We start from the raw sequence: 27,220 nt of genomic DNA on the forward strand, positions 1-27,220 counted from the left end.
GTGAGATTCAGTGCTTTGATTTCTTTATCGAAGTCTTGGAAGGATTAAAGGCATCAGCTTCTCTTCTACTGATAAATGTGTTAGAGAGAAGCCCAAACTTTTCCTCCAGAATAGTAGATGTTTTGATTTTTGGGTGTTTCATCTAGCACTTATTATTCATACAGGTCTCATAAAGCTTTTGGTAAAAAATGTATTTTACCCCAAACTCATTCAATGGAAACAGTTCCAGCATAGTCCCTTGGATTATACATGAGAAGAAAGAGTCTTTCTTCTTCTCAAGAATAAAAAAAAGATACTTGAGAGCAGAATTGCAGAATACCACTTCTTGCAGACAGCAATCAAATGTGTAACTGCCAGATTTACTCTAGAGTACCTGTACACTATACAAAGGTGTTTCTTGTTATGCTTCATTGCTGTACTTACTGGACATCTTGGAGTTCTTATATATCCATTGGCACCTGTGAATTAGCTCATGGAGAACACATTTTTTCAGACATCTGCTTTTAGTGTCTGTGGAATCCACTGACTGGACAACTCAAAAAGGAACTGTTTAATTATGTTGTGTTTGCCTATGGAATGCACAGCTTGGATTCCCACTGTTACTTGCACTGTGTGGATGCCCTTGATGCCACGCAGTGTTACTGAACTACCATAGGAAAGCTTTCTGAGCATGCAACTCCTTAGTTCATTTCAGAAACTAAAAATAATCATATGGTCATCTTGCTGGTTGTGTGTGCTGTATGGAAATTATTCTGGGGCCAGCAGTCATCCTAAAGGCTTGCTCAGGGCTATTGAAGTATTTCCATGATGGGAGCTGCAGCTGAACCTCTTTGTGTGATAAGGGACATAATAAATATAAGAGGACTCTAGCAGGTATTTAAAGCTTTGGAAGGTCTGATTTTATTGATCCATAATCACATACTCAAAATGCTTAATTCCTCTAAATTAAAGGTGTGATAAGCAAAGCAACAGCAACTTTTCATAGGCTGCATGCCTCAGCTGGGCAAGTGGCTGTATGGTTCAGAGCAAGTCAGGAAAATTTATTCTTCCTTCTGGGGGGAAAAAAAAGGAAAGAATGGAGGAGAGACAGATGTCAGGGAGGAAGGGCAGGAAAAAAAAGATCTATATCTTACCAGAACTCCTGTTAAGATTCCAGAATGGAATGCAGCAGGTGAGGAAGTGTAGAAGTTTTCAATTATAGCATCAAGCTCGTAGCACTGCACAGCCTAGGCACTACCTTGCATCTTTAACTAGCTTACCATTTATCCAAAAAAAGATACATGGTTTAGCTCAAATTCCCTTGAAATTATTAATGTTTGAATTTCCTAGCAAAATAATCTTTCATATTGAAAAGTAAGATTGTAACATCCTAGATTTTTGAGTTCAATTTTGTAAAAGAAAAAGTAGAAGCACTAAGTGTAGCAAACACTTTAACAAGGTTTGCAGCTTTAGTCCTGGGAAGTTACACAATCATTATTCTGGCAGCTCTGTAGCCTGTATGCATTTGCCTTCTGCAGCTATAAGAATACAATGGACTCACAGCTGTGTGATTTACCATTTTATTTGCCTTGCAGCTATAGGAACACATTAGAGATTGTCGTGGTTTAATCCCAGCTACCAGCTAAGTACCACGCAGCTGTTTGCTCACTTCCCCCCTCCCCAACAAGTGGGATGGGGAAGAGAATCCAAAAAAAGGTAAAACCCGTGGGTTGAAATCAGAAGAGTTTAATAATTGAAATAAAGTTAAATATTATAATAATAGGAAAGAGAGAGAGGAATAAACCCCAAGACAGGCAATGCACAATTCACCCACAGATGGATGCCCAGCCTGTCCCTCCAGAGATCAGCAGCTCCCAGCCCGTTCCTCCCAGTTCATGTGTGGAACAAGAAGTTGTGGAATATCCCTTTGGCCAGTTCAGGTCAGCTGTCCTGGTCCCTTCCAGCTTCTTGTGCCTGTCCTCACTGCCAGAGTTGATACTCTGAAAATCTCTTGACTTTTAGGGTAAGCACTGCTTAGCAACAATTGAAAACTTCAGTGTGTTATCAATGCTGTTTTAGTCCTAAACCCACAGAGCTGTACCAGCTTCTAGGGAGAAAATTAACTATCCCAGCCAAAACCAGGACAGGAGTTAATGTATCTAGAAACCTGTTGGCTTAACCCACTCAGAGTTAGGTCCTCCACTGCCTTCCAGGCTATGCTTGCTTGGTGCTCTTGGAGGACACAGCTGTGTCATGGTGTAGGCTGGGAAGTGCTCTAGTCCCAGCATAAGAAGCTCACAGCAGGAGAAAATTATATTCCTGAGGGCTGCGGCCCCAAATGGCTCTTCTGGCACCCAGGAATTATTGAGACAAAGGCAAGATGCCTCTCTGATAGGAAAAGTAAGGAAGTGATATTAGGAAATCAGCACAAAGCCAAATAGCCCCTTATGCTCTTTTAAGGAGAGTAGATGCAATCTTTGGATGTGCAAGCAGGAAAACAGGATGCAGAAGAAAGAACAGAACCCTTCAATCCTCCTGAGCATTGGCAAGGCTTTAGATGAAGCATGGAGGCAGTCCTGGGTGGGACATGTTAAGGGAGGTGTGCACCAGCTGCAGAGACACCAGAGGAAGAAGGATCAAAGCATGACTTGCAGCTTAGGAATGTTTAGTCTAGAGACAGGAAGTACAGACTAGATATGAGGAAAGAGATTTGAACAATAAGGATGGTGAAGCTTTGAAATACATTGCCAAAGAAGGCTGTGGAGTCTTATTCATTGGAAGTTTTCCAAAAGACTAAGAAAACATCTGTTAAAAATGATGTAAGCGTATTTGATTCTCCCTTGGAACATGTAGCAGGAGTAAATTATGGGTAAAGAGATGAAATAAACTGGTGATTTTCAAACTGTGGGTCATGCTACTCTTGAATTCAAAGAACCTTAAAGTGTTAGCAGTGGCTATATCTAATAGCATTTGACCTTGATGTTTCTGGCCTCTATTCACGTAATTGTTGCATGAAGATATATAACCCAAAAGGGAGTTGTGCTTTTCAGATGAAAATCATGGTAATAAATGGCTTCTGAAGGTTCTTCCTGGCCTTCTGACTCTGTGATCCCACAGTACTGCTGCTGGAGCAATAAAAAGCAAAGCGGGCAGAGCAGATCTGAAATTCAGATTTCAATTTAGGTTAATCTCTATCACTCACTCTTAATGGATCAACAAATATGATGAACTTTGCTGTCAAAAAGTAAGCTAAATGGCCATTGGTGTTTTAAGCTCCAGTAATTTTTTTTATGGCTGCTCAAAATATTTCTGCAGAAAGACATATGAAAATATTCTATTTGTAAAAAAGGCAGAAATACTAGCCCAGTCCTGTGGACAAAGAATAATGATAAAATGTTCTCCCCTGCAGACATTTTGCTAAAAAGGCATTTGTGTAAGAGCATAGCAAAACACAGGAAGTTTTGAAGGTCGACCATGAACAAATCTCCCTTTTAGTCTCAGTAATAGAGGAAGGCTGTTAATTCTGAGATTTGGACACAAATGAAAACATCTGTAGAAGTGCACAAGTGAGCCATAAAGCAGTCAGTTTATTTAGTGGAACAGTGCTGGAGTAAGACCTACTGTCCATACCTTGGGAGACCACATCTTTGCATCATTTACACTTGGGATTTGCAGTAATGGCTCATCTCTGTTACTGGCTTCTAATATATGCACAACAGAAGAAATATAATTTTCTAAGTAAAAAAGCAAAAACAACAACATCATCCCCCCGCGTCCCAGTTAATACTGCTAGTTAATTAAATGCTCTGCTTTGGAGTAAGTCCAGGTGATGTGTTAACAATTCTTTTAAGTTCTCAAGGTAATTGAGGAGTGGTCAGGATGCTTTGTAGAGTTGCCTGTTCTTAGCACCAAACATCAGTGTCTAGTTGTGAAATCTTACCATGGCAAAAGAATTGATGTTGAGAATATACTCAACTCTGATCTCATGATTAGCAGTGTAAAACTCATATTTTACACAAGGTGCATGGTCGTACTTCTGGTGTTGTCAGAGATTTGCACTTTAGGAGGATGTAGTGACAAGCATCTTCATAAAAGAAAAATGGCATCACCACTCCCAACAATGCATAAATTTTTCTTCCATTTGGTTCATAGGGATATTCCTGAATATAGAGCTCACTATCTCCCATTATCTGCCATCTAGTTACTAAGACCCAAACCCTCTAGTTTTATGCCCAAGGTGAGATTTTTCATGATTTTTTTTCAGAACTTGAGGTGTTTGGATACCCTATTATTATTTAGGTCTGTATAGTCTATTTTCAAATGAGATTTAAAATCGTGTTTTGCCTTTTTTTCTTCCATTCTTTCTTTATTTAAGAAGTCTCTTGAATTTTTAAACTTCTTTCTATTCCTAAGCCTATCCTGTGTTTCCACAAAAGTCAGTGCAATCTGTGGTCTCTTAGATGCATTGGTTGAACATTGCTGTAGTCAGTATAATTAATTCATGGGGCTTTTTTTGTATGTATTGATATACAAAATATTCCAGTGAAACCAGAAGAGATTTTGTATAGAGCTATGGATGAAATTTTCCTCACTAGAGTAAAAAATACTCTCTAAAAAAGCTGATGTGGATAAAACTGAGGTTTTTCCCCCCTCTTTTATGCATACCTATCATAAGGTATTTTTGCTTAGCATTTGTACAAGATATTTAAAGAAACTTGGACCCTTGTAATTCCTATTTTTTAACTTATCCTAGGCAGAGAAAGAAAAACATTAAGTCCTAAGTGAATCAAAGTTTAAGAACCGAAGTTTAAAAATTCCCTGTTTTATTGCAGGATGCTTTTTGTTGAGGTTTTTCCTAAATGTATGTAGATTTTTAGTACGTTTTTGTCTATGTTTTATCACATTGACAGCTGGGGAAATAGAAGAAGCAAAGTATTGCTGTGCTGCCTGGCTCAGCTTGCTCTCTGTGTGGGCCTCTGTACACATGGATACAGGAAAATCCAGTAATTAATTGCAGCTGGGGCTTTGCCCAAGATAATTATGGGTCAAAGTTTCTAATAGATGTGCCAGAGCAGGTGTGGAAGCTGCCCAGGGCGTGTCCCCAGTGGAAGGACTCGCTGAAGTGTGACATGTACTAGTGATGGGATCAGGGCTGTCTTCAGTGCAAAATTCAGGGTTTTTTTTTCCTCCCAAGCAGAAAAGAGCTAATGATGTGAGATGGCAAAAAAATAATTATCTCTTCAATGCTCTAAAATTGTGGTCTCAGTGAAGATAGCAGATGTTTTAATTGGTTTGGGACGTAGGAAAGTCGTAATCATTGCATGTGGAAATTATGATGTGTGACTATGGACTGATTGTATTTTATATAGGACCAAGTTATAGCTGTCCAAGCAGGAGCACCTCGAGCTGCATTTGAATCCTGTCAAGAAGAGGTTCATTATTTCATAGATATACATTTGAGTTTTTATTGCTGAGAGTGTCCTTGGTGTAATTATGTCTGGCTTGATTCTATAGCAAGGAGGTTTTCTGGAGAATCTGCTCAACAGTCTGATTTTGTCATTACTTGTAATTGTGCTCTAATATACAGTAGTAAATACTGTGAAGACTTCATTATAAAGTGACTTTTTTTAAAAAAAGTTGCCTGAAAGATTAAAATGCACTAGAATAATCTATTCTGAAGTATGCTTAGTGTTACCGGTCTGCTTGAGCTTTTCACACTCAATATATGCTTTTGAGAGGATGAAATATGCAATAATAAAAGCTATAAATCACAAAGAAATTATCATTACTGGCCTAATAATTCTGTCTCTTGCCCATATTGCCAGGAGGGTCACTGGCAAAAGTGGTGCGTGTTACATGGATAAGGGTGTGGTGGAAACTGAAAGGAGAATAAGAATTCAATTTATTTGATTATGGTAATGTAAAGAGCCCCCAAAAATATACCTGTGTAGACAAATCCTTTGTAACAGGTTAGATCTTGATACATCATACAGGCATAAAGGATGGCAGGAAGTAGCTTAAGTTTGTTCTTTCAAAACCACTACAAATCATGTTAGAGAATGATGGTGCATCTTGCTGCTCCCAGCACTGGGACTTTATGTGCATCCACCAAGTAAGGATCTTCTGTGGACCTCTGCATCCACTTCTTTCAACCAATGTCAAATCATTAAATTTGACAGCACCTAGTAATTTCTACGAGTGTTTTTGTTGTTGTAGTTTCAGGGTATACTCAGAAAACAAAACCTGGAGCGAAAATAAGGGAAGAGAAAAAAAGAAATATTTCAAGGTCATTTGATTACGACACCATGGAGGCTTCAAAACCTGTGAGAGTGTGCTCTCAAGTGTTAACAAAGGTTGTGCCAAAATAAGCAAGCTTTAATTCCTGCAGAATCCTCTCTTAGAAAAATGTGGGTTAATTCAGAAGGATTATAGTTTCATCCTAAATTCCATCTAAAGATGATGGAAGGCTGATGTTCTAATCAACTATGAATGCTGTTAATGACTGTGATATTCTTGCCTAGGGTAGACCAGAGGTTTAAGAACAAGCACCTGTTTTGTTACTTGTGACATAAATACAATAAATTCTGCTCTTGTCAAAGACTCCGTGTCCATGTAGATGTCTACTTACATCTCTCCAGAGCCAGTTCAGTCTGTTAGTCAATCTTTGCTAATTTTTGGCAGCTACAATGGATTTTTACCATCCTTACAAATCACTCTTGCCTAGACTTGACAGGAATTAAGAAAGAAGTCAAACACTGGACAGCTTGGGTTGCAGAACCATTTCCTGGCATTGAATCACCTTAATTCTTGCTAGTCTTATTTATTTTTCAGAATTCTATGGATTTTTTTCCCCATCTTTCCTTCAAAATCTATTTTGCGGTTTTACTGGCTGTGCAAGACCACATTCTTTCTGTTTCACCCTGGCCTAGCCTCTTTTAAAACGCTGCTCCAGGGACCAGCAAAAATGGGTTGCTAGATGAAGCATTATCTCTAATTACAGCCAAAAAATACTCCTTGAAACAATATGGAATAAGTACTTTTAAAAGGTTGCCCAATAGAAGCAGTTGTGAACACAAGTGCAAGTACTTAGGGTAAGAAAAGTTTTAAAGTGTTTAGACCTGTTTTCTTCTCTACATGTTAGGTTTGGGTTTTTTGGTTAGGTTTTTTTTTTTTGTTGTTGTTATATTTGGGTTGTTTTGTTGCTTTAGTTCTTTATTTTGTTTGGTTGGCTTTTTCCCTAAGTTGCATCTAGAACCTGATTTAAGCACTGTTCAATTCTGACAGATATGACGGATTTTAAAATCTCTTTTTCAAGCCTAAAATTTTGCTTTCCAAAGCTGGCTGTTTGATAGGATTTTTTGGGAGTTCTTATGCTTAATTTTAATTTGAAGTTAGCAATTCCCTAACCTTCCCAGCCATTGAGTTGAACAATCAGATGCTGTTTGGTATTGATAATCCTGGTTTCTAGGTAACCCATGTGGGGCCATTTTACAGGCAAGAGTATTCAGACACTGTCAAGGATATTGAAGGTTCTATGCAAGAAAATATGCTGATGCAGGAGATCAAAAGTTTAGTTTCAGGAGTTCCTTTTGATCACATGCCCCAATTCTGTAATTGATCAGAATTCTTTCATTGTATCAACTCAGAAGAAAGTTGGAGTTTCAGTTCTGTGAAATTTTTATCATACAGGCCAAATTATTTTGTTGGTTTAAATGAATATAATTGAAACACTAATGCAAACTCACCATGCTTATGGACCAATGAACTGTCAGTCTCAGCATCAACACCAGATCCAGGATAAAAGACAATGTTAATAATCTCAATGTATTTTCCTGGAAATTTTATAGGACTAGATACCAGATAAAAGTGTTAAGTTTACTTTTATACTTTATATCACAATGATCACACCACTTTTTTACATACACACCATGTATGCAAAATTTTACAGACAGATCATCTTTTTCAGTCTATCTTCATAAAATCTGTCCTGATTAATTCAAGAATGGCTAACTTGCTAGCACACAAACCAAAAGCAAGGAAAGAATAAAGGAAGCAAAACTATTTGTAATGCGTTTGAGCATTGGAATGTGCATCCTGAGACCTGTGAAAGGTGCTGAGGTTGGGGTAGGGTTGGAAGGTATGACCTCACAGCATTGGTGTTTGGGGATTCCTTATCAAATGCCACCAGGTTACTTCCAGGTGTACAATTTGAAAACACAAAGTGGTTCAGGTTGAGATCTCTTCTGGTGCTGTTTGGAAACAGCAGCAGAGGCAGTTTCAAAAATGGTTTTCCAATAAAATTGAATGCACTGTGCAAGTGAAGGAGCAGAATGCAAACACTCTTGTTTATGTTTCACTGATTGCAGGTATTCAGAGGAAATGTGTTTATTTCTGCCCACGTTCAGTCCCAGGGTCTATGGCTCCTATTTTTAGCAGCCACACATTATTATTAATCTGAGATTTTTGACTATCCAGTGAGTCAGAAGGTCTGACTGTCCAGAGATACATGAGTCAGACAGGCAGGAATAGTCTGTTCTTCTTCAAGACACCAGTAGAAATAGATTTTAAAAAAGAGGTTTTATACCTAGTGAACAATACAAATGGAAACATAATATATAAATAGAAATCCTTTTACCCTTCACGTTGGATTCTTTTCCCAGGAGACTCTTGTCCCAAAACTGTTACTTACTACACTATCTATTTGTATATGAAAATGGATGGCTTGTCATCCTTTTTATTCTTTTCATGTCCCCTGTCTATTGGGTAGTTAATGCATTTCTAGGACAGACAATCTTCCCACTGTGACATAGCTATTCCCACAGTAAAAAATGTAATATGTAAGAAGCTTAAAGAAGGGGTGTGGGTCAGGGAGGAGAATTTCATAATAATTTAAATTTATCTTCTGAAATGATTCCTCTGTGAAGGGCAAATTGCATTAAAATAGCAAAGACAGTGTATGTGGTCCTGAAGTTTCTTCCTGCAGTGTATTTTGGGTTTTATTTTCATATGCTGATACCTTTTTGAGTCTCCCCATGACAGTGGAAAATTATTAGCAGCTAGAGAGCTGCACATAACATGTAATCAAGGAATGTAAGAGTAGACTGTAAAAGGATGAATGTTGCACACTGATGTTCAGCCCCAGCCTTTGCGGAATTTCCCTCTGGAAGTCAGGAATGTCCAACCAGCTATACATTTTCATGGGTTCTGAGCTGGGGATCAAGTAAGTGCAAGGTACAAATGCAGACTGGAATGCTTAGTAATGGAATAACAGTGCTTTGGCAGCTCAGTGTTTCTGGAATGAAACAAGGATATTTTTACTCAAAGGTCATTGGTGTAAAAGCTAAATTGTGGGAGACTAAAATGCAAGGCAGAATTCAGAGGGACAGACATTGGTGATCTTAGGCCTAATTAGAACGGATGGGTACACAAACAGTTTTGGCTGGCTGCCTTTTGGTCACCTGCAGCAGGGAAACATAGGATAAAGATTCAATTTCTCTACTCTCCGGGTAAGAAAGCACATTAATCTCTAGGAATCCAGAAATTCCTTTTCAAAATGAGTTGCTATGTGATTCAAATAAAATTAATTTTCTAATGTGGATATTTAGGGAGAAGTTCAAAAGGCCTCCATGGGCTTCTACATTGAGTGAGCTCCTAGAAAGCTCAAAATACCCTTCAGTTTTGGTTCAAGACAAAGTCCCATGATGGGATTTGGACAGCTAACTCATGGAGCTTTTAGAGATAATGGTCTGTAAATTAAACAGGAGTAAAATATTTCCAGTTAGATTTTTTAAAATGAAAGCAATTGGTATTTTATGTAGCCTTTATTTCAATATCTGTAATATTTGTTAAGCTCTTCTAGAACCTGAAGTGGTACATGGATTCTTCAGAGCCAAATATCTTCCATGTGGCCAGGAGGTTGGAGTAGACTTGAAGGGACCTACAATAATCATCTAATCCAACTGTCTGGCCACTTTAGGGCTGGCCAAAACTTGAAACGTCTTACTAGCAAGAAAACCTGTCTGAGCCAGCTGTATTCTTGAAGTTGTCTGTTCTTACTGTGTCAAGAGTCACCTCTTTTTCTGCCACGTGGGCACTTGGGTGCGATTTCCAGGAGTATTTGTAGCACTGCAGTTGACAATGCAAGAATGTCCTAACTGAAAGGCTGCCTTAAAATGGACATTGTCTTGTAAATGCTAATGAGTACATCAATTTTTCATTGCTGGAGGTATTAAGATGTATGACAAAATTTCTGCAAGTTTAGTATTTTCCCACAAAACAATAGGGAATACACATCCAGGCTTCACTGGATGCCACTTATCTAAATTTCAGTCCTCTCTTCTCCCTCAGCAAAAGCTCTAAAAAGCATTGGCTTTGTTGAGATGACTGATCAGAGACATCATTTCCACAAAGATGCTGCTGAGTGTGCCCAGTGTAACAGAGAATCTTCACAGAGTTACTGATGGATATTTATATTCTCCATAGAAATGGAACTTCTGTGCATTGTAATACACATGTATTTTGTTTCATGAAAAGTGCCATTAAAAATGGCAGTTGTTTGAGTCTTTGAGCAATGGATACCAATTTTTGATGAGTGATCAACGTGTGACATGCAGTGATTAATGAAAGCAAATCAAGTCTGTGTAATTGAATGCTCATTTCTTCAAGTCAGTGATAAACCAATCTATCATCTTTACTATAAATGTCATCTCACTTTACATTCCAATGAAATACATAAAGGAACTATTAAGAGTTCCCTGCAGCTTTTACACTAAGGCGAGTCATTGTTTTATTTAACATTTAATTATTTGGGCAATTTCAAAATTATTGCATTCATGTGACTTTCTGAGTGATCTGCATTTTATCTGCTATTCAGTCTCAAGCCAAAGTTACTTAAATCACAACAACAATTCCCATATCAAAGCCAGGCTTAAGCAAAAACCATCATTGAAGCTAGGAAAATTATAAGAAATGGTATTTGAAAGTTCTTCTGTGGAATCTATTTGATTAGTGCAGTTTCTCTCCTTAACTGTACCTGCTTGTGAAGTCATGAAACAATACTGATACTACTCTTTTAGTAGAGAAATGAGGCATCAATGTCCTGCACTACATCTGGGTGAAGGCAACAGAGTGGCCCCTTTGTTTTCACAGAGGGAAAATGTCCTCCAGATCCACATGCATAAAAGAAGAAAAAGCAAAACCACAAAAGAACAAAACAAACCAAAACCAGGGAAGGAGAATACACTTGAGAGGTGAAAAAGAGAATGAATGTGTTCAGACCAGGCCTGAGAGGAAGAAAAAAAAAAAAAAACAAAGAAAAATAATGAAAAATATTAAAAAGGCAAGAAAAAGCAGGGACTCCAACTCAAGGAATGGAGGGAGGACTTGTAGTAAGGGCTCACTACCCATCTCTTGGAACCCCATTAGTTGGATCCTTTTATCTTGTCAGCCTAGTGCATGATTGCTGCCTGTTCCTTCAGCCTGAATTCATTCCTGGACAAAACTCTTTTCCATCCCAAAGGAAGAAATTTGGATAGTGATAATAGAAGGAAGCAATGTATCAGCTAAGGAAAAGATGACCTAATAGATTATTTTCAAATATTAGACAAGTAGAGGATTCCTTGCTATTAAATATTATCGCTTCCATCTCTTCTCTTCTGTCCATCAAGCATTACTTTGTGACAATCTGTAGCTCAGAGATAATTGTTAAGTTTTATTCAAATTACATTACTAACCCTGTAACTCATACTGTGCATAATCTTAGCTACCTAAAATGATTCTGTGGGAGGGCTGGCTTTCAACTTACGCCAACATTTTTAGCATTTCTTTTCCCTCCATTGTGCAAAAATTAGCAGCAAGTTCTAACAGAATTATATGAATTGTGATAATAAAAATTATTGCTAAAAAATTGTATAGTTTTCATCTTAAATATGCTGTGCTACTATTCTTTAGAGTTGAACTAATCTCATTTGGCAAAAGCATCTTCTCGAAGTTTCATTATCCCTTGACTGATGTGAAGTCAGTCTTTAACTACAAAAGTGTCTCCTTTCTGTAAGTTTTATCATGATAAAATTAATTTCTTTTCCATGCTAAAAGAAATTAAAGATTTCAGTATTTACAGTTTTGACCATCAATACTATTTTCTTCATTGAAGCTGGTGTCTGCTACATGAGCAAAATAAACTATTGCTAAATTTCTCTCACTATCTGCTTGCCAAAAAGTTACAGCCTCCAGCTGGAGTGACTCCAGATTTTCACAAACATGCATAGAATGAGAGCAAATTGCAAATTTTTCAAGATGGAAAAATATAGTCAGACTTTAAATCTGAAATATAAGGTTCTTATTTTTATCTACAATGATGAAGATTAGGAGCACTCCTAATAAAGCTAGCAGAATCAGCACTAATGAAAAGCGAGATCAGTGCAAATGAGATGAGAATCAGGTGTGATAGAAATGATCTCACAGATTCAAACTCTGGTTCAGGCTTAATTTGTGAGTGTGCTAGGGCCAAGATGATCCCTCTCATGAATATACAGGCTTTGGTTATGGGTTAAGGCAAGTAGAGGCTTGGCTGTTGACTGGCAGCAGCCACCTTGATCCTGAATAGTTGTGGTCAATCTGTCTCATAAATTTAACCCAATATGGCAATTCCTATTGTGAAGGACAATGGGTATCAATCAATATAATTATTATTCATTTGCTCAGCTGGAGAGAATAAGATGGAAGCTGCAGGCAATAAGGAGGTATGGAAGGCATTCCACATCATATTCAACCCTTAGAGAGAGGGAGTAAATAGAACCAACAAATATATAAGAAGTATGTGATGAAAGGAGCAAGATGAAAACTTTCAGCCCTCAAAACTGGATTGATTTTTGTTACTGAGGTTGGCTCTGCCACTGATGTGAAAAGCAGAGTGGAACAATTCTGTTGTCTTCCATTTTCACTGTACAAAGGTAAATCACAGCATTGTTGAAGAAATGAGACTTTGTTGTAAGCCTTCATAAATCTCAGCATGAAACAAGGGCATTAAAATAATTGTATAGCAAAACCACTTAGGGTAATTTGATAAGGTACTCTGATTCCAGAAGAGTGAAAGTCCTCTGCTTTGGTTCTTAGCCGCTGAATAAGAATCTCAGGAAAAAGAGAGTGTCTGGAGAAGAATTCATATGGCATGTATCTACCATGCTTTATTTTAGAATCCTCTTCAGTGGCCTGACTTGCACATGTTGTTCATAAATCCTGATAGCCACACAGTCTACATTTATAGAAGGATTGGTACCATATGGAGAAGATATGAAAGTGGGTGTTAAATGCATAGTCTCATATGATATTTCATAACAAAAACTGTAAAGCTTTTCCAGGTAGAGCAGGAGCAGCACTACCCAAGGGTCTCTTGGCATATCAATATATATATTGATAAATTATTCTACTCCAGTCAGCAGCTGGATACCACTTTGATTAAAGTTATTCATTTGGGTGTTTTTAGGCTCATTTGAAGGCCAAAATTGGTAAGAACTCTAAGATTCCTCTTGGTTTTCCCTTCTTTTGTTTTTCCTCACTAATGAGAATAATTGTATAGAAAGTCTAATTTTAATTCATCTATTTTGGTTCATCTTCAATATGTAAAATTTGTTAGGAATTTACCGTAGGCTTTTGAAATTAATTTGTTGTCCCAAAATTTTCTGATTATAGTGAGGATCAGCATGATTAAAAAAGCTCCTAAAGAGGCAAATGAATTTCTTTTTCAACAAATAAGCTACATGCAGTTCTCTTAAAGCCAGCGTTGTTAGTTGTCTAAAAATTTTATTTAAAGACATAAATTTGAAATTGTATTAGAACCAGGAAATCCTAGTTGCCAGTTATATAATTAATCCACTAGATCATGCTGCCACTTAGCTCTGCTATTAAGAAATGTGTGTCTATGCAGCCTCTGAAATGGGGCCTCCTGATGAGATAATGTGTTAGGGAACAATGATGGGTTGTTATGTAATGAAACCAAACTCCTTATAATCTACAGCTGTGCTGGTTAAACAGGAAAAAAATATACTCTTCAGCCTATTTTTTCAAATGGTATTATTCTGTACTTAGTCTCTCCTTTTAAAAACACCCCATAAAAAAATCTTTCCAGGATCCTTTTTCCAAGGTCAAAACCTGCTGCATCTTGTGAGAACCTAGATGTAAGGAAGAATAGGCAAAAAAGCAGATATCAAAGGTTGAATTGTAGAGGAAATAAACCAGAGTCTGAAAGCAGACAGGTATCTGAAGATGCAGATCTGTGCTTAATGAGATTTTCTGAAGTGCATAAGCAGATTAGGACTGGGGAGATGGATGCCTGACTTGGTTAGTTGTGTCTGAAAATCTCACTTGGCTCTATTAGCCCTTTTAGTCTTCTCAATAGCTTTGAACATTTGGCTAAGGGAACTGAAAATCTGTTTGCTCTGTTCTAGAAACCTGGCAAGTCCCGGTTGCCCTGGGTGTTGGGGAAGTTCCAGTGATTTCCAATGGACAGATTTTGTTATCTGTCCTCCTGTTTATGGGCAATGTGTTCCAGACAGCTCAGGCTGCTCAACAGCCAAGAATTCCTCTTTCTTTTGTGAGGGTTTTATAGTATCTGCTTGGTGTGGTAAACTTATTTCTGAGGAACATGTGCTGCCATATGAATTCATCTGGCAGCACAAGAAAATAAGGTATGCTCTTTGTGCAGGAATGCTCAGCATGTGTGATACACATGAGTTGGCTTTGCTTGAGCTGCACCTCAGCAATCCACAGGGAGTCTAAAACCTGGGCATTCCCAAGCTGTTCCTGCCTTGGCTCCCACCCACTCTAGGCAGCAAAGGCAATTGTGTTCCTTTGTTTGCCTTCTCCAGCTCTGAGGTTGCTACCTGGTATAAATGAGTTCTTTTTCTATTTTTTGCCTATTAGAGATTAAATTCCATCCTTCATTCTTAGCACAGGTTTGTAGGTGTCTCTGTGTCCTTATAGCTGAAGGAGATCACCTTTTTTCTATTTTATTTTTTTTTCTCTATATTCTACCTGTGAATAAGGCTGGGCACTGCAGGCTCTTGGTCTGGGAGAACCAGCCAGGGATATCCCTTTGTAAAGGGGAATTACACAGATGACACAAGTGCTTAATCATTCAAAATAAAAGCCACTAAATAGAGAATAAGAACTGGAAAATAACACAAAATCACTTTTTTTTTGGCCTTTCCACGAGTTTGCAAGTCAACAAAATTGATGTAGCAGCTGCAGAAGGCCCAGTGATAAGGCAAGGCTTCAAACCCTCCTTGCTGCTTCATTGTGCTCTGTTTCTCTAATGCTGAGAATGTGCTTCTCAATAAAATGTAACTGATCAAAGGAGACACAGGCCAAGACATGGAAGTGAGTCCATAGCTGACCCTGCTTTGTACAGGATTTTCTAGCTGATTTGATCCGTGTTGAAGAGGACTAGAAAAAGAAACCATTTAGTAGCAATTCTTTTTAAAACATTTTGGGGGGAGGTAGAGATTATTGAGGCAGTAGCTCTATAAAATTCAAATGGACAAAGAAAAAACTCCCCACCAAACAGAGAACAAGACACTTAATTTGTTAGGGCTGAATGTAATTATAAAAATTCTGATCAATTCTAGTCCTGAGATGCTAGTTGTGTTACCAGAGGCCTGAAGCAAGAAGGTAACAAGAACATATCTGTTCTTTTACCCCATTTTTGCATCTAAACATGTGTCTTAAATAGGTCTTTGGTTGTTTATAATTAAATTTTCTTGAGCAATACATAAGTTGGCCATTTCTCAGCTGTCTGGAGCATCTGTTTTCACATACTTCAAACACAATAAAGATTTTTGTTGTGTGTTTGGTTTGGGGTTTTTTTGGTTTGTTTTTTTTTTTTTTTTTGACTTCCTGTACAAGAGAAGTAGGAATGGATGCAAACATAATTGGATATGCCTTTTTTGGTACAGACAGCTGGAATGAAAACTACATTAACCCAATTTTAGTCCTTAGTTACTCCAAGGTAATCTTATGAAGCTTCAATTCTACAGGTGTAGAGGAGAGACAAATAATTGTTCTTTGTGGAGCAGCTGTGTCCTCTAAGGAAACACTGCATTAACAACCCTTAACCAAAATAACCTAAGCTCAGGGTTTTCTTTCAGTCTGCCTCTGCTCTTTGTCAGAGCTGATGTCAAAATATTTGATTTGCATGGTTTTTAATACCTCCTCTGCAACCTGAATTTTTTGAACACTTTAATAAATTGCAAGTGGTTTTGGTAACATGAAAAACACCCACGATGTTGGGCCACTGGACAGTGAACTATCCAAGGATCTAAAAGCTCTAAAACTTTTTGTTACACATGAACTCATCCTGGCTTGGTGTCAAAGGCTCTGAATTTTTTCCTACAGCTTTTCATAATCTTCATAAGGTGCTTGGAAATGAAGGCTGGTCATCCTTGTCTCAGTAAAGGCATTTAATATCAAGATGTTTATCTTTATTTTGCCAGTGAAATAGAGGTACATTTGTTGTCTATTTTAAAATAACTTTGAGCTTCTGATGTTAAATCTATGGAGGAAACCCCAATACCATTTTATTTAAAGCATTTCAGCAGTATTGTAGCCTGCTTTTGTGGTTTTTTTTTAATCTCCTGTGTTGTAATATTTTTATTTCTCATATGACTTTAAAAAAATGTATGTTCTGAATGAAGCAGACCTGTCACCATTTGAGAGAAAGTGTCCAGTATCAGCAGAATGCTACTACAGAGGTTTGGGTTTTCTTGTTTGATTTTCTAGGTATCAGAAATGGTACAACCATAGTAGGGTACAAGCAAATAATTTTTCAAAGTATTTGATTTTATGGATTTTTTTTCAATTTTTCTCCTTTTAACTTTGTGCCATTATTTGATCTGTTGCTTCAAAAGGCAAATTTTACATTCTAAAGGAAGAATTTTTTTTTTTAATTTGTTCCAAAAGAGTGAAAAACTGGACAGATTTGGGATGTACCTGCAACTCTTCACTCTATACAGCCAGACTTACCAGTAGAAAGATGCAGGTGACATTATCTGTGTTTCATATGTTTTTTTTTTTCAGACTTCTGATTTTCCCATGTAAAATTCTGTCAGTTTTAGATAAAAATCATTTAAAGTCTCAGATTTTTTGAATTTTGTTTTGTTTTTTTTTAAAGCAGTACAGCACTTTTCAAAGACAGGTTATATTCAGATAAATTTAGCAGGTCTTTCAGAAGAAATAAATGAAGAGTGCAAAGAAGATACCAGAATAGGTGAGAGAATCTATTTAACAGCGGGCTAGTTAGTGCAAGGAATTAGATATTGTTTTTATAAACTCTTTGTGGCCCCACATGCAATTGGTTTCTCTTTCACTGTGAATTCATAGAGGGATTGTCTTTAGAAACACAGTAATGGAATAATTTCTTCTTTTTGGGCAGATGACAAAGTTTTTATATCAGAAGCTTTCTTAGGAGAAGGTGATTTGGCCTGGTATGATCTCTTTTATCTCTTCTTTCTTTCAGTTTCCTGTTGCTTTTATTCCCCTGTTCATTTACATCATTGCTCCAGTTCTGGTTTGAAATTTCTCTTCATAATATAGAATTCCCATGGAACATAAACATCAATATTTCTGTCTGGGAGACTGATCTATCAGGATTAGAGACCTTCCACCCGTCACTTAAGTATCTTTCTGAACTGATCATTATCTGCTCATCTTTTGCATAATCTTTTAGTTCATTTTGCAGATCTGTGAGCACTGGCATGATTTTGCAAGCCATGGTAAAATATTGTATGCTTCTGTGAAGCCTATTTTGCTTGCATGTTGTTTTGAATATAGTCCAGTGAGTGAAATTTAGTATGTGAGTGGTGCAATAAGTATGGTTAATATTAATTTTTGTGTCTTTCTGTACTAAGCTGTAGAATTATTTTTTGGGCTATTTCTAGTTTTCCTCATAATCAGATATTGTAGAACATTGCATGCAGTAGTGATTCTTTCCCTTGATTCACTGCTATAAGACATTATTTCACTATGCCAATCATTCTTTGTGACCACTTTCCCTGTCTTTATCCCAAATCAGTGAAATCTATGCTAGAGCACAAAAATTTATGTAATTCTTTTTTGTTTTGCTGCATTAAAAAAATGGTGCCTAAGAGTTTTGAGATAACAGGTTAGAATATGATTGAGGTAGCATTTGTAGCTTTAAGGATTAGAAGAATTCCAAGCAGTCCCACCATGAAAGCTGGGAAAGTTTAGGGATACATAAGCTAGTTTAGATAAAATAACAGCTAACTGCAGTCCTCCCACAAACCTCAAATGGAGGTCTCTTTGTACTTCAGAAATGTTTGGCCAATCCCCTTAATTTTCACATTTTTCCCATCTCTGCACTTTGTGCAGAAGCATCAAGGAACTGCAATAAAGACTCTTTGGCAGACCCAAGGGATTATGATAAGCATCAGACATTGTAAGTGCCCATCTGAAACTTTAAGGCATTTGAGCTTTGCCCATTACTAATTTCTGCCTGGCTCTGGAGGGAGCAGGATGGCCATTTTCCGTGGTAATGTACCTGAATGTGTTATTTTTTCACCAAAGAGGCTTTTAAGAAGGTTTTCTTCCCTCTTTCAGGACCTAAACTATTCCATTGATTTTTGTACCACAATATGAAGGACGGGAGGGGGAAAAAAAACCTCCAACCTACAACCTCTGTAATTTCTTCTCTTTTGGCTGGTGCTGCTTATCTACTTGCTTCAAGTGCTGCTAAGGATTGCTAATGCATAACACAGGGTCTGCCAGTTGCCCTTTTGCTGTTGATACAGCTCTTAAAGTGCGTTTAGAGTAAACAGGTAAAATGTCAGGGTAGCTGGAAAGAAAAGAGCAGCGAAGTCAGTTAATTTGATGAAGCACTACAAGTGGAGTTCTGCCCTCAGCCATACCTGACCGAGCTCCAGGGCAGGATTTCGGGTGGGAATGGTAGCAGACTTTAGCTGGATGTGTTCTGTTGAAAAGCCAAATGGTATCAACACTGAGGAGATTGTAGTTACAAGCTTCTGCTATTGGCATCATGCTCAAAATCTCCAGGGAAAAAACTTCCCAGTAATAACGTGGGGAATTACCTTTTTCCAAGGAATTTAGAGTGTTTTGACAAGAGGATTTTTTGTGATATTTTAACGATCAGTATGGAAGTGCAAAAACAAGTAGAATAAACATTTAACTGTAGAATAAAAGCCGAATAAATATTTGATCAAAAACTACTTGGAAAGTTTTGAGATTTGCTGTAGATGAAAACAAAAGCACAAATAATTTCTTTTTGGTTTTGGAAATACGTGCCTATGGTGAAATGACAACTCTTGAAAATGAAATTTTTGTGTCTTCCAAGTAAGTAGTATTTTCATCCAGCTTTCAAACAATTAGAATTGCATTTAGTCAAGAAAGGAGGAAATGGAGCTGTGAATTCTTTATTGTTATCAAACTTGTTTTTCATTTCTCTTGCATCTGGGAAGCTTCTACTTCTACAAGATGCATAGTAGACAAAGAATTATTTCCTCATGTAGCCACAGCAATTCAGGACGCAGAATATTTTCAAAAAGTATGTTTGACTTTACAGCATGATAAAGAAGAATGGGTAGCCATTTTCTGAGACAGGCATACTTCATCCATCTCCATCTCTTATTTAATTCTGAATCTCAAGAAATACAATATACAGTACACTATAAGACTTGGTTTCTGTAAGTTCATTAGTGAAGCACAGATCTGTACAGATGTTTCAATCTGTACTTCAGTCTGACATGTGCTTGAATCTCTTATTAACTGTCTGGTTTAAGACAAACTTCACTAGCATCCTAGGCAGATAAAAAAAAAAGCCACCCAGGATGACAATTTACTTTTCTTACAGAACTGAGCACGTAGCTACACATACCAGAGAATAAACCACTCAAAGTTGTCCCTGGAGTAGCAGAGTACAAATCAAAGTTGAGATGAGACTGCATTTGAAGTGTGTTGAGGCATTGTGGTTAAATCCTGTGTTTAGAGTGTCTTTGCCATGTGGAACCTCTTTGACGAATCTGCTCTCACACTAAATGCCTATTCCATGATTTTACTTGCAGTGAAGTGTTTAGAAAAGCTTTTATAAATAAATTGTGCAGCAAATATGAGGCAGAACAGAATATGGGCAGGAGCTTGAAGTACATTCTTGGTTTGCTTTTTCTGCTGGCTTCTTTATAAATCATCTCTGTAACATGTTGGGATTTTTCCTCTTTTGTTCTTGCTTCTCCTCAACTAGCTGGCTGGTTTGGCATCTTATACTTGGGGCTATATTTAGAATCTCTTGAAAAACTCAAAGATGGATTCCTGCTGCTGATCAGCCAATGTTGTGTTCTCCAGTAGTTGCCATCAAAATACCTCTGATCTGCTTCCTTGGCACTCTTTACTCACCTATTTTTTTAAATTCCATATCCATAATATTTATTTCCTAGCAAGTGTTCCCTCTTTTGAGGGAAGGAGACATATGGGTTCTAGCTGCTACTCTGTATGTCTTTTGCTGAGACTCTTGACTTGCTGAGTAAATACCTGTCAAAAACTTTAGGAGTATATTTCCATGGTGACTGCAACATGTTTACTGTAGAATCTGCTTGTATTTTTTTTTTGTGTAAGCAATCCCTCTTTGTCTTTGTGTAGCGTTTTGTGATTCTGCAGCAATGTGCCTTACAGAAGTTCTGTTAAAATAACATTTCTTTGTATCTAATATAATGGGATTTTTTTTTTAAACTGAAGAATAACTATAAATGAGAGAGGAATTGTCTTCCAAACAAAGACTGTAGAGTTAGTTTTCATTTTCTTTTAGACCTACTGATGCAATAGTTGCCTTATATAGAAAAATGAGTTTTCTCACTCTGAACTCAAAGAAAATATCCTTAGTTATTGCCAGCTGTTTATTAGCAATGGCAGCTTTCATATCAAAGCTTGCAGAATCAGTAACCCTTTTCCTGGCCCTCTCAGGACACATGCTGGGAGCCCAGAGTGGCCGTGCAGTTCTCGCTGCTGCGTTCCAGAGACATTTCTTACTGAAGCTTTTGCTACAATAAAAATGAGTTTGAAGTGCAGGCAAACAGGTAAAAGGCAAACCTGAAAGTGAAGCAAGACTGGGTTCAGGTCTCCTTACCTGGAGCGGGGTGTGACTGCCACTGCACCTGCCCAGTTCTCAGTCCACAGCACAGGTATCCTTTTGCAACCAGGTCAAACGAGGACACTCTTTTACGCTGTTTCAGTAGGAGAGCTCTGCCACCTACATTGCTGAAATGAACATGTTCTTGATTTCTTTTCAACCATTCTCGCATCCGAGGGCCAGATTTCCGACCCCCAAAATACACAAGCTGGATTCCAGCAGGATTTCTGGATTAGCAGACTCTTCTGGCAGGCCCTGGAGGAGCCATGGCAATGTGGCTGTTTTGGTGAGCTCTCTCCACTTCAGCTGACAAAGACAGCTCTGCAGACAAGGCATGTAGCAGTGGCAGGTATTCCCCAGGTGTTGCTCAGCCTTTTCAGCATTACCCTGGAGAGTGGATTATTTTAGATTGATTACTTTCCCCGTGTCTGTCCACTTCCACTCTTTCCTACTCACGTGGTAAAGATGAAGCTGTGTTATATTCCGGGCCTGAAGCAGCAGCACCTACACGCTGCACATTTGCCATCAGAGGCTGGAGCAGCATCTTGGAAAACTCATGATTTATCAGTAGCAACCTCATGTGCAGAAAGGTCTGGATGTCAAGTTTCACAGAAAGGAGCTTGTTTGTGATGCATGTGCCCAAAACAGGAAAATAATAGATTTCAAATGCCTGCTGATGAAATCTGGGAGTTTTTAGTCCACAGGTATCACAGGATATTGTGAAGAGAGGGGAAAACATGGCTCTCTAAAGTGGGGAAGCAGAGGCACAGAGAAGCCAGGGCTGATTGAGAGCTTTTAGTCTCACTGATCAAGGTCTGCATGTGGCTGGTGCTTTCTGTGCCATGTCCAGCTGCCATTGCAGTTTTATTATGTTTCTCTCAAATACATTGCTGAAGCCTTATTTATTCTCCTCTAGAAGCTTATTTCTTGTACATTTAAAACTTCCAGTGACGTCAGAGACTTGGACATGCACGGAGGTACAAGTATGGAAGGGAGGCAGGCTTAAAGCTGCTCAGTCCTTTCCTTCTTATTTGGTATAAAAATATAAAGATGGAATTTGTTATGTGGAAAGATAAGGCTTTTGATTTTCAGAAACAATCAGATGAAGCTTGGTAATCTCCCTAAGGTTTTGTTTTCTTCTGTTTGGTTAGGAAAAGAAGACAGCAACTAATATGTCTTACATTTTGACAGTGCCTTTCTTTAAACAGCACCTAGTTTAACTGAACTCTCAGTTAATTGGTTTAAAAATACGAAACCGCTCAACTAGGGTGTGCAGTCAGCTTTTCATAGCACATCCTGGAGTCAGTTACCATGGCACTGGGAAAGATTTTTGGTCTCCATGGCAACCTCAGGTCGGCTTGTCGCACCTTTTATCTTATGCAGACTGAAAGCAGCAGCGTGTGTGTGGTATCTGGAGTTAATATGTCAAGGAGGAGGCAGATTCCAGAGAGGTGTTGGTTTTTTTGGGTTAGTTTGAGGTTTTATTTTCCCCTGCTTTAAACTCAGTAAGTCTGTTAATTATTGCTAATCAGGCTCATGGCAAGAGCATGCAGTAAGGGGCAGGTGGAAATGGGTACCTGGTGGGTACTTGGATAGACAGGGTGCTCCTGGGGGTTCTGCACCAAGTGGGAAATCTCCTTTCTTTCCCTCCTGGGAGAGCAGCCTGCAGGGCTGGAAAGCCACAGCTCTGTGGGATTTTTGGGACCCCTTTGCAGCTGGTTGTTCTGAGTGGCTCTTTGCTAACCCTGCCATGAAAGGAGTCGTGCCTTTGGTCCTCTTTAGTCAGGCATCTTCTAGATGTCTAGAACTAGACCAGGTTCCTCAAAACCCCATCAAAGCTTTGAACTCTTCCAGGGATTGGGCTTTGGCTCTGGCCAGGGCTAATTCATGACCTGGATGCTGCTGTGAGGTGCCCCAGCTGTGTCTCCAGACCTTCAGATCCTCCTCTTACTGGTGGCACCAGCTCTTGCAGCCTCTGCCATACAGTGCCATCCTCTGCATACATGCAGGCAGAGGTCCTCTCCTGCTGCCTGCATGCAGCAAGAGGAGCAGGACAGCCCATCTCAGGGAAGGTTTTCAAGGCCTTCAGGAATGAAGGAGAGTGAGGGAAGGCAGAAATTGGACACTGGAAAATCATGCTTCAAACGCACACTTTCTCAAACTGCTCATTGTGTAAATGTTCCTTTGGCTTTCTGACCCACCTATGCAGGCTGTTGCTTGTGCTCACATAGGATTTTTTTTTCCTTGTATTTGCTTGTCCCTGTGGAAGCTGTGGCAGCTACACCTTTAGTTACTACCATTAAAGCTGGCCCTCAGCAGCTGTGATATCTGGAGCTGGAGGGAAAAGCTGCCTCCTTGGCCTTCTGGCAGGAGGACTGCCTGCCAAAGCAGCATGCTGGAGCAAGCAGTGTCAGCACTCCTGACCTCCCTGGCTCTCCTGTCTCCATTCACACTTCCCAAACTTTGCTGTGTCTCTCTGCTGGATTGCCATGGTCAGGGGTTGTTGTTACAGAAGATAGGGTCAGGTCACAGGCCCCAGTAAAGACCCACCTCTATTCATGCATTGGGCTTGTCTTGTGAAATCACACTGCTGGTGTTCAGGCCTCGTTGCTGGAAATCACCAAAGAGTTCCTGGAGCTACAGAAAAAAAAAAAAAAAAAAAAGGAATTGTAACTCTGGCAACCTAATGCTTACAGCTGCTTGAAGTAATCATCTGTACACTCACTACTGGTTTTCCTTGAAATTGTAATGGCTGGAGACAGTAGGCTGGTCAGGGAGATTGCAATGGAAGCAGGAATTAAGGCACTATTTTCTGATTCTAGAGCAGATTGAAAGCCTCTCTATTGATACTTTCTGGGATTTTGTGTGCTGTCAGGGCAGAGGGGCACGTCTGACCAGGAGATAGCTGTTTAGCAGTGGGTGTATGTGGAGTGAGGTGAAGCCTCTCTAGTTACACTGCTGACTAAAAATAGCCAATGCATAACCCATATTCCCAGTGATCTTGGAACGTTTGGTCTACCAGGAGCCTCCTTAATATTCCAACACGGATCTTCCCAGCTGCCTGCTTTTAAAGCAGAACATGCTACAAATAGCAGGAGCAAGTAAGTTTTGCTTTCAAGGATGAGTAGACTGTGTTCACATGAAACTGGCAGCCCTGAAGAGCTTCAGTTTTTCAGACAGAAAAATGAGCATCACAATGCATTTTAAATGCCCCTACATTTCTCACATGTATTATCTTGCATTCACACTAATGCCTATATTAGGTTTTCATGGAAATGTTGTGGTAACAGAGGGACTTCAGTGGTGGCTCCCCTGAGAAGCTCCCAGAAGCTTCCCCATGCCCAACAGAGCTAATCCCAGCCCAGCTCCAAGACTGACCCACTGCTCTGCAAGGCTGAGCACATCCGCAATGGGGTAGCACCCCAGGGATAACAAATCTTAAAAGAGGAGGGGGGGAATATTGCTGGGCAACAGTAATTGTAGCTGGCAAAAGGAGGGAAAATATGTGGCAGGAACAATTCTGCCAACATCAAGGTCATGGAGGAAGGTGGGGGACCAGAATGCTCCAGGTGCCAGAGCAGAAATTCCCCTGCAGGCCATGGTGAGGCAGCTGTGCCCCTGAAGCCCTTAGGGGTTCACAATGGAGCAGAAATCCACCTGCAGCCCACTGGGGACCCCACACCAGTGCAAGTTGATGTCTCAAGGAGGGTCTGTCCCCATGGGAAACCCGTGCTGGAGGGGGTTCCTGGGAGAGGATGTGTGATCCCGTGGAGAGAGAGAGAGAGGAGCCCACCTGGAGCAGGTTTGCTCGCAGGAATTGTGACCCTGCTGGGGACCCACACTGGAGCAGCCTGAAGCACAGAACTCGTGTTGGAGCAGTTTGTGAAGACCTGCAGCCCTCTGTGGGGAAGAATGTGGGAGAAGTTCAGGGAGGGCTGTCTTCTGTGTGAAGGACTCCATGGTGGAGCAGAAGAGAGTGAGGAATCCTATTCCCTAGGAAACAGGAGTGGCAGGAACCCCTGGCTACATCCCCTATTACCCATCCCCCTGTGTTGCTGGTGTTTTATTTCTTATTATCCTACTCTAATTTGATTGGTAGTAAATTAAACTAATTTCCCCAAGTCAAATCTGTTTTGCCCGTGATGGTAATTGAATGATTTCTCCCTGTCTTTATCTCGACCCATGAGCCTTTTGTTATATTTTCTCTCCCCTGTCTGAGCAGGTGATGAAAAAACCCATAGGAGGCCCATAGATTTATGCAGAAGGTTTTTCTTAAACCTCATTTAGGCTATAGAGTTTTCTGCTCCCTTAATGTGGAAAGGAAAAACTTTCCCTCCAAAATCAAATCTTCTCTCAATTTTGTTTCTAGTTCATGACCAATGGAATATTTTCACAGGCTGCAAAATAGATTTGCATTCCATATGGACACGGGCATTGATTGAGTCTTACTTTATCATCTGTTCTTAACTTAATGATGAGGCCAAGGAGCAAAGTGTGGATCCAGTTTTGGAGGAGGAAAGTATGTGTTGCAATGAAGGCTGTATTTGTGATGGTGTTAAGGTTTTTTGGCTAAATTTAGCAAGAATAGTTTAAGATTCAGAAATGACATTTTTTTTGTATAAAAAAATTGATACTAAAGTCCTTATGCTTTTAAATATATAAATTTCATTTAGAAATCTGGCAGCCAGAATTGAAACACTTAGCTGTGTCACAGAATTACTCTGTTAAATATCAGGGAGAAAAGGGAGAAGAATTAGCAAAGATGGGAACCAGATGCAAGAGCATGTTTTTGATCAATCCCAGCATTAGAGGAGAGTGCTTCTTCTCTCACCTGTGCAATGGCTGTTCTGCACTGGAGCCGAGCAGCTTTCCTGCAGCTCTCCCAGCAGGCAGCTTCCCTGACAGCATCACACTCCTGCTGCCTCAAGAAGGCAGAGCTGGAAGGGTAAAGCTCCTGTTTACACTTCAAATCTTGCTCTGGCCAATACACTGAAAGACAGAGAAACACACATGTTGAATTTGTAAGATTCCACAAGCTTTTGGAGTTGGTTCTAACATTGGATGCCTCCTTGTTTATTTTCCTGTAGCACATGTGTTTGAGAAAAACCTGTGACTGCTGTAAGGGGCAATTACTTGCTCTGACAGTGGTGATTTTCAGCGCTTAAAACAAAGCTTAACAAGCACATAACATCCCTGTACAGTGTTTTCAGGAATTGCTCTGTAGCTGACAGAGGGAAGGAACAAGCAAAGGCAGAGCATGTTCTGCCTTCTGCCTGACTTGAGATAAATGACAGTAATCACATAGACAGTAATCTGGCCTTTTCTGCTCTGCCCACCTGCTGCTGCTGTTGTCGTGCTCTGCACTCTGCTGCCATCCTCCGTGACAGCAGCTCCTCCAGGCTGGCACTGCTGGCAGTAATTAGGGGTGGCAGAGCTCTGCAGCTGTACCAGGGGCTGCGGGCACAGAGGGGCACAGGGCTGGGCTGGAGCAAAGCTGGCAGCAAACTGGCTGAGCTCTCATGCCTGCAGCAGGGAGGGGTTTGGTTCTAGAGTGATCTCAGGGCATGAAAGGGAATGAGAGGCTGGAGGGCAGCCCTGCAGCTGAAGATCTGGGGGTTCTGGTGAATGACAAGTTACATGTGAGAGAGCAGTGCCCTGGCAGCCAGGAGGGACATCTATGGCTGGGCAAGGGAGGGGACTGTCCTGCTCTGCTCTGCACTGGGACAGCCTCACCTTGAATATTGTGTTTGGGGAGTTTGGGGTGCCACAATGTTAAAAAGACATTGGACCATTAGAGAGTGTCCAATGGAGGGCAACAGAGGTGTTGAAGGGCCTTGAGGGGAATTCATATGAGGAGAGGCTGAGGGCATTGTTGTGTTCAGCCTGGAGGAGGCTGAGAGGAGAACTCATGGTGATCATAAACATCTTCACAAGAGGAAGAGAGGGAAAGGCACTGACCTATTCTCCCTGGTGACCATTGACAGGAGCCAAGGGAATGGCCTGGAGCTGTTCCAGGGCAGGTTTAGGTTGGATATTACAAAAAGGTTTTTTCCCCCAGAGGGTGGCTGGGCACTGGAACAGCTCCCCAGGGCAGTG

At 39.7% G+C, this 27,220-nt stretch overlaps 1 protein-coding gene and 1 long non-coding RNA gene across 50 annotated transcripts in view; both read left to right on the plus strand.

Annotated features, from left to right (window-relative positions):
- Window positions 1–27,220, plus strand: part of CACNA1C (calcium voltage-gated channel subunit alpha1 C) — a 459,731-nt gene that overhangs the window by 182,067 nt on the left and 250,444 nt on the right. The window lies entirely within an intron of this gene.
- The window catches only part of LOC146763393 (uncharacterized), a 49,510-nt gene continuing 22,290 nt past the window's right edge, over window positions 1–27,220 (plus strand). Inside the window, exon 1 of the long non-coding RNA XR_014951828.1 lies at window positions 1–27,220. This exon is cut by the window's right edge and continues 9,303 nt beyond it. This is a non-coding gene — a long non-coding RNA (uncharacterized LOC146763393).

Source organism: Lonchura striata, chromosome 1A (assembly GCF_050655825.1).
Source record: "Lonchura striata isolate lonStrDom1 chromosome 1A, ASM5065582v1, whole genome shotgun sequence".
NCBI classification, from domain to species: domain Eukaryota; kingdom Metazoa; phylum Chordata; class Aves; order Passeriformes; family Estrildidae; genus Lonchura; species Lonchura striata.